This window comes from Danio rerio, chromosome 10, assembly GCF_049306965.1.
Source record: "Danio rerio strain Tuebingen ecotype United States chromosome 10, GRCz12tu, whole genome shotgun sequence".
Lineage (NCBI taxonomy): Eukaryota > Metazoa > Chordata > Actinopteri > Cypriniformes > Danionidae > Danio > Danio rerio.
The window spans coordinates 17,303,292-17,311,773 of NC_133185.1; the positions used below are offsets into that span (position 1 = coordinate 17,303,292).

The window sequence follows — 8,482 nt, forward strand, 5'->3', positions numbered from 1 at the left end:
CACCTCATTACTATGTTGAGGCGAAATAGCTAATTTTCAGGGAGTAAAGATTCAAGTGAATAATACAAATATAGTGAAAAAAAAACATTGTGTAAAGCAAATGGTGCTTTATATAATGTTTCTTTTAACTGTTTTTGTATTATACAATTGAATCAGTACTAGGCACTAGATTGTTACTTGCTGGAAGACAAAGGATACCCTTTTCTGCCTTATTTGATGCCACCATACCTGCAGCCTGACCCAGAGGAAACCTCAGTGACCCAAGCAGACCAAAGAGATAAGAGTGCTAAGAGACATGACTTGTCAAATTAATTAAATAGTTTGGTCTGAAGCACTGTTCATTTATTTAGTTGTTGAAATGAAATGAATGATTTCTTTACATTGCTTTATACACACACCTTGCAACATGTAACATATTTTTTTCCTATACATTTCTCACCTTAAGGTTATGCTCATGAGACTTTTTTATCTTTGAAGATGGACCTTATAAAGCTACTTTAGAATTAAAATAAACAAATAAAAGATTGTTTTATGATACAACAACGAAATTCAAATATGAAAGAAAAACGAAAAATTATTCTTTCACTGTTTGTTAGTTAAGGCAGAAGAAATTTAATCTGCATGCAAAACAAAACAAAAAATGTAAAAAGAACCCTAAAGTTACCTCACAACAACCACTTACAACTTTGACAAATAATTCAACCACTGATTAGCCTTAATAAAGGGACAGAGCAGCTCCTCAGTTATTTGGTGGCCTAAAGCAGTTAGACAGGCCTCAGCCTCCTTTCTGTTAGCTGCATGACAAAGAATATTCTGGAGTATTTAATACATAGCTTCAGTAGTCAAATATTACTTTTTAAGAGAATGTTTCTGTTTAATTTTGACTTTTTAATTTTTGACTTTTCTTCTAGAGTTCTCCAGAAGGATTAATTTCTATAATTACTACTCATTATTATTGTGGCCTTAATAAATTAATGGCAGGAAAATTAAATGCATGAATGGTTAAACAACATACTTTAAAAGGATGTTAAAATTATATTTAATTTTTCATTACAATAAAAGGTGGCAAATTGTATTAACTACTGAATTTTCTCTTATTATATAATATTTTTCTTATCTATTTATTATCTTATATTTCTTTCCTTCGTTAATACAGATGTTTACTGTTTTTTTTTTTTTTATATATATAATCGGCTTTAATTCCTCGTACGCCAGTATTAAAACCTCCAACTCCGCCTCTGTAAAGTGCGTTGCCTTTTTTTCTCATGGTGACTTTCTATGATGACTCTTGAATTCGGCTATCTACTAAAAATGCCTTCAGGTATATGCACTGTGAACGCATTAACCCGCGGTTATCTTCAGGAGGTTGATTTAACTAACTCTTATCACCTGTTTTGGAACCGACATACTCACGGCAAGCAGGTTTTGGGTTAATTAACCGAGAGTTCAGAGTTTAGCATATGGTAAATTAACCCAGCTTTCTGGAATACAACCTAGAGCTCACTGTTTATCGACGGCCGCATGGCGCGCATTCAAACACATACACACAACCAACAGTGATTTAATTGCTGTTACTGCTGCTATATTTACCTGTCCCTATTTGTTCTGTCAGCTAAAGTGGTACAGAACAGCAGGAGTCCGGTTTCTCTGAGTTTACCCGTGCTGTGGTAAAAGGGTGGGTCTGTTTTCTGCTTGGGCTTTCTTCAGCTCTCTTTACTCATTTGTATACATTTGTGTATTGTAAGCTGGGGACCTACATTTTTGCATTCCAGTTTTGGTTTTGACTGTTTTCCACCTTTGACTTTGGCAAAATTGTGAGTATTTGATCCCTTGCTGTAGTTCTTGTGGCTTAGGAAGTTTAGTTGTTGTTGTTTTTTTCTTTCAAAGGGTCCATTTTCATAAAATGCCATGATGTGCTTTCACAACTTTTAAGGACTTGTGTATTAGATTCCTTCACATGTTAAATAGTTTTTAGAAGTTGCTTTAAAATAATTAGATTATCTCTCCATAAAAGTTTAGTTTTTATTTTATCACCTCTTTTATAAATAATTTGTGTTTAATAATACTTAATGCATAGGCTCTCAATTTACAGCTATTTATCAAAAACCCTTTTTAGAAAAGTCTCAAAATGATCAAATGAGGAAAATGAATAAAATCTAATATTATTCAACGGGTTAAAATGTAGAAGTAATTCAGAATACCTATCAAGAAAATAATTATCATGCAAGGATGCTTTCAATTGAATAAATGTGGCAACATTGTTGCATTTTAAAACATATTCAAACAGAAGGCAGTTGTTTTGCAATCTGAATGCTTAAACCCCCTTTGAAATTCTTTTTCTTTTTTTTAATGTTTCCCAAATGATGTTTAACAGAGCAAGGAAATTTCACTGCTGCCTGATATTATTTTTTTCTTTTGGAGAAAGTCTTATTTGCTTTATTTCGGCTAGAACAAAAGCAATTTCAATTTTTTTTAAAACCATTTTAAGGTCAAAATTATTAGCCCCTAAGCTATATATTTTTTCAATAGTCTACAGAACTAACCATCGTTATTCAATAACTTGCCAAATTACCCTAACCTGCATAGTTAGTTAACCCAATTATCTAAACCTAAAGCCTTTAAATGTCTCTTAAAATTGTATAGAAGTATCTTGAAAAACATCTAATTAAATATTATATACTCTATAAATATTATTAGTGTAAAAATAGTATATATGCTATATAAATATTGTCATGGCAAAGATTAAAGAAATCAGATATTAGAAATGAGTTATTAAAATTATTTTGTTAGAAATATGTTAAAAATTGCTCCGTTAAACAGAAATTGATGAAAAAATAAACTGTATATAAACGTGTGTGTGTGTGTGTGTGTGTGTGTGAGAGAGAGAGAGAGAGAGAGAGATAGAGCTTTTAAAGGTATTTTAATTTAATTTGTGGTTGAATAAATGCATTTGCAATTACCATAAAATTCTTATTTCACTCAGACTTATAGTAAATCTCATTGTGAATTTAAAAATGCAAATCATAAAATAAATATCCTCTTTTGTCTATTCAGTCTATTAAGTGTTTTGTTTGTTTGTTTTTAGTGATATAATAAAATGTTTTCTATGGCTTGTGAAATTACTAATTTATCCTGAAAAGCATTTAGGTGTAAATGTTTACTTCTATCTGGTTTCACTTTTCCTAGAGCACTTTTTCTTTTTCTTTTTTTTTCCCAGGTTATCCTACTTTTCCTTATCTCTACTTTAAAAAAAATAAGTCGTCTTAACTAACATGGTGGCACAAAGATCCTTTAATTACAATTTTTTTTTTATGGAAACTTACAAAACTGTCTCTATCAAGACAAACAATTAAACTTTAAAATGGTTTGTCTGCGACATCGCTAGGCATGGGCTGGTATAATTCTTACGGTATGATAACCTTGGATAAAAATATCATGGTTTCAGTGTCAAGGTATTTTTATTATTGATCCAAAATAAGTTATTTTTAAATGTTTGGGTTAAAATCAACTTTTCCCCATAATTTTTTGTAACAGTTGATGTTGATGTTCCTTTTATTGCTGAATATTTTGTTGCCCTAAAAAAACTTACTAAAATCGTTGTGAAAAACTTGTTAAAAAAATAAATGTACACATATCTTAGAAACGATATTGCAGAAAGCTTTGAACGTTTTAAAACCTTGACTTTTCCAAAACGTGGTATACCTTGAAACCAGTTATAGTCCCATGCCTAGACATTGCTACAACAAAGGTGATTTTGTAAACTTTTTGAACTTCAACTTTTTTTTTCTTGAATCAACATTTGTTTATGCAGATTTTGTGTGCTTTCTTTTTTGCTTCATAGTTCAGCATGTCTGTACCTGCCATGAGTCCGCTGGATAAAGATAGCAATGCGTCTCGACAACCGGATGCATGTGCTGATGTCACATGTCAGTTTGGCAGCTGTGTGTTGGTGCATGATGAGCCTGTATGTGAGTGTATGCTGGGATATACTGGGGAAACCTGTCAGGAAACAGTCAATGAGACTCTGGTTGTCCCTCTCACTCTCGGCGTCCTGACTGTCACCATTTTCTGCATTGTCCTGTTATTTTCCATTGCAATTTTCTGTCAAAAGCTAAAGGCAAAAAAGAGGTAAGACCTTGTATTTTTTAATAACTTTTGAATTTATTAAGAATTTTTTTTTTTTTTTTAAAGGCAGTTTATGCATAAAGAGTGATGGGATCTGCATTTTTTGCCCAATTGAATAAAATCTATAGACAATCCTTGTTTTCTGCATTATATGCCAAGCCAGTAAACTGATATCATCAGAGAATGAATCAAAACCATTATATAGACCATACATATATGACTCCTAAACAAATTTATACTCTCTATAATAAAATAATAAAAAGTCTTTATTATTTCTTCCATAACTGCTTGTTAATATTTAAAGCAGTACGTCTGCCCAATGTCAAGTTGTGCAAATATTCAAATTAATAATATCCTAATATTAATGTATGCTAGTGTATATATATATATGTATATATGTGTATATATATATATATATATATATATATATATATATATATATATATATATATATATATATATATATATATATATATATATATATATATATATATATATATATATCCGAGGTCGCAATAACCGAATATTTGACAGACATTGACAGATTTTTTTTCAGCAGTGACGGAAAAATCTGAATGTGATCTGTCATTTTGACGGATTATGCTGAGGGTGATCAATTGTAATTTGTAGCTAAATAAAATTCCCACTCTTTTCCAGCTGATGGCGATTGTCCTTGTTTTGTCTCTTTGTCACCGCTGCGTACAGTTGCGAAAATGTCACAGCAGCTGACTGTGAGAAATTTCTTTAAAGGCCAAATAGTTGTGATATTAATAATAAAGGGAAAAAAAGAGGAAGTCCTCAGTCACCGACAGCTGTTACAAACCAATCAAGGTGGTCAGGTGCTTTTGAGTGCGTTGTGAGCACTACCAAACGCAGAGGGGTTAGGGGTGCAGCCGCGCCCCTGGTGCAGAAGGAGCGTGTGCTTTAGTATTTTTTCCCTGTGAAACAAGTGCTTGCAGGATCGTGAAATCCCACATTCAGAGAATCCAGCAAAATTAGTTCTGATCACAGCTTAGGAGAAATGTTTTTTAACTACAAAACGCTAGCTGTAGTGGTGCTATTATCCTGGTCTTTGGTTACGAGAAGTCAACTTTCCGAGACAAAGACACAGAATTGAATGACAACTGCCTCTGCATCAGTCTCCCTTGATGCGTTTGATTACGCACAGGCAAGCACCCAGTTCAGGTTAACGCAGGAGGAAGATATGAGTTATGGCAGATAAAAGTTTTTGTTCAATTGACAAATAAATAAATGAATAATTTAGCCTATTATGCTCATTGTGCAAGTTCATTATTAAAATATGAATGAAAAAAGCGATCAGAAAGTCTGCAAATTAAATAACGATCAATAATAGGTTATGACGGAATTTTTATAACCCTCTCCGTCAAAATGACGGACAATGAGAAAGTCTAACATGACCTCATATATATATAATGTTTTCTAAATTATGTTTAACAGAGCAAGGAAATTTTCACAGTATGTCTGATAATATTTTTTCTTCTGGATAAAGTCTTATTTGTTTTATTTTGGCTAGAGTTTTACATTTTTTTAAAAAACACTTTTGATATTCTACAGAACAAACTATCATTATACAATAACTTGCTCAAATACCCTAACCTCTTCTCTCCATGAAACAGAAATTGGGGGGAAAAAAATAAACGGGGCTAATAATTCTCACTTCGTGTGTGTGTGTGTGTGTGTGTGTGTGTGTGTGTGTGTGTGTGTGTGTGTGTGTGTGTGTGTGTGTGTGTGTGTGTGTGTGTGTATATACACACACATACACATACATACATACACAAGCCTCATGGTAAGGTAACCGGTTTTAAAGTTAATTACGGTTTAGAAAAATCACGATTTTAATACCGCTAAAATGTTCTGTTATTTTGTTCCCAAGGTGCAGTATGTGTAAGGTTTTATGTTGCTTTTGTGTTGTTGTTAAGAAAGTGTTGTAAATAAAAAAAACTGTGTTTTTTGAAACTAATGAAGAGAGCAGAAATCAATTATTTATTTCTTGTTAAGAGTCCAAAAGCAATTCGACAATTTGCTTCTAAGCTGTTCCATAGCCAGGTGTGTGTTATTCTCTCATTGTTCCAATTACAATGAGCAGATAAAAGGTCCAGAGTTAATTTCAAGTATGCTTTTTGCATTTGAAATATTTTACTGTCAACTGAAGAGATCCAAAGAGCTGTCATTCTCAGTCAAGCAAGCATCATTAGGCTGTAAAAGTAAAACCCATCAGAGAGATAGCAAAAACATCATGCATGGCCAAAACAACTGTTTGGAACATTCTTGAAAACAAAGAATGCAACAGTGAGCTCAGCAACACCAAAAAACCTGGAAAACCACAGAAACCACTGTGGTGGATAACCAAAGAATTATTTCCCTGGTGAAGAAAACACCCTTCACAAGGGTATTAGTTTCATATTTGGCCAAATTCTTCAAAACTCATTGGACTGTGCTTCACAGTGCATATGGAGAATGACCCAAAGCATACTTCAAAAGCAACCAACGAGTTTTTGAAGGTAAAGAAGTGGAATGTTATGCAATGGCAAAGTCAATTTGATCAAAATCCAACTGAGCATGTATTTCATGTGCTGAAGACAAAACTGAAGGGAAAATACCCCAAGAGCAAGCAAGAACTAAAAACAGTTGCGGTAGAGGCCTGGCAGAGCACCACCAGGAATGAAACCCAGGGATATAAAGAATTTGCAACCAAGTATTAAAAAAAAAGTAAAAGTTTGATTTATAATTCTTCTTCTGTCAAATTACTTTTGGTCCCTTAACAGGTGAGAGGCACATATGCAAACTGTTTATGCATATGCATCCGTTTACATGATTTGGATGTAAATACCCTCAAAGTGTTTATAGGGTACCAATGAAAATAAGTTTGTTTTTACTAAATGCTTACACCACACAACATTTACTGTGCAGTGGCAGGCTACAAAAGCTTTTGAACATTTATATGTCTAACAACATGTTATGAAATTTAAATTTTAAGAAAGCAAAATGAAATTAAATTGTGTTTATGGACTTGATGCTTGAGTCGATTTGCTATAATGACAAAATATCAAAACTGATTTGATCTTTTGATCAACAGAAAGAAGGCGGCTGAACAAGCTTTGTTAAGAAATAGAGAGTGTCATTGACATGTCTTAATGCGTCATTCCAGAGAAAAGGTATGTCGTTCTGCATCACATAAATCATTATTGCTCTCACTCAAATCAACTTTGACCTCAAAAAGATAACTTGTTCTCTTTTTTTTTTCTCTAAACAGTACAGACAACACATCTCTTACACGCTACATGAAAGAACATTCTAGCATTACATTTAAATTTATATTCATTGTGCATGAATTAGAGCTGTGCTGTTGTTAGAAGAATAGAAGTGTCACTGAATGTACTCCACAAAAAGTATTTTAGGTCAAAAAGTGCATAAAGTTCACAAGATTTTTTTGGATTATTTTTCTCCTGTACTTGCGGGGGCCATACATGTGCATTCAAATAAAAGAAACTAGTTGCTGAGACATGCCAAGCATTTCAGTGCTATTGTGGATTTAGATTAAGGTCATGCGTGACAGGAGAGTCTGAATGACTGAAAGCAGATGAGATTCGTAGACTGATGGATCAGTATTTTTCTTTGACGTGTTCATGATATACAGTCACACTATTCTCAAGGCCCTCTGTTGCTTTTAATTTTGTAATTACACAACTGTTTACTGTGCATGATATATTTATATTAACATTACAAGCTTTCTGTACAGTATTTTCTAATAAAGATTTGTTTATGACTGCTAATTTTTGTCTTATTTCAGGCAAACTGTCAGACTGATTTAGTGTTCTTTGTGATACATTTTCGCATGAAAGTATTATTTTATCTAATTTTTCCCAATTTGTGTCTTTAATCATGCTAATTATGTTTTTATTGAGGCTATGTACGACAATGATGTAGTGAAAAACTACTAAATGAACAGATTCCCTGGCTTTTTTATAAGTGAAGTTTATTCATAAACTAATTTCGAGAGGATCGCGTGCTTATGATTGCTTTCAGCTGGACCCGCATTATCCAATTGACAATGTACCAATCAGACGATTCCTAAGCTACTATTAATACCCTAAGTTACGTATCACAGCTCTCTTCGTTTTGAAGAATCCCCCTCTTCCACCCCTCCTCCTTCCTAGATGGGTGGCACGGTGGCCCAGTGCTTAGCACTGTTGCCCCACAGCAAGAACGTCTTTGGTTCTAGTCTTTCCCAAACCAGCTGATGTTTCTGTGCGAAGTTTTCGTGTTCCCCCTGTATTCGCGTAGGTTTCCTCCCACCATCCAAAAACATGCAGCCTAAGTTTATAGACTTATACAA

At 33.3% G+C, this 8,482-nt stretch overlaps 1 long non-coding RNA gene across 3 annotated transcripts; it reads left to right on the plus strand.

Annotated features, from left to right (window-relative positions):
- The first annotated feature begins 1,244 nt into the window (after positions 1-1,244).
- Positions 1,245-7,919, plus strand: si:dkey-88l16.5. 3 transcript variants are annotated; one of them, NR_170264.1, is made up of 4 exons: positions 1,245-1,321; positions 3,842-4,128; positions 7,223-7,301; positions 7,400-7,919. It is a non-coding gene; the product is annotated as a si:dkey-88l16.5 (long non-coding RNA). The 3 variants fall into 3 exon arrangements; NR_170263.1 differs by lacking the exon at positions 1,245-1,321 and adding an exon at positions 1,418-1,814; NR_170262.1 differs by lacking the exon at positions 1,245-1,321 and adding an exon at positions 1,418-1,675.
- Positions 7,920-8,482: the final 563 nt, after the last annotated feature.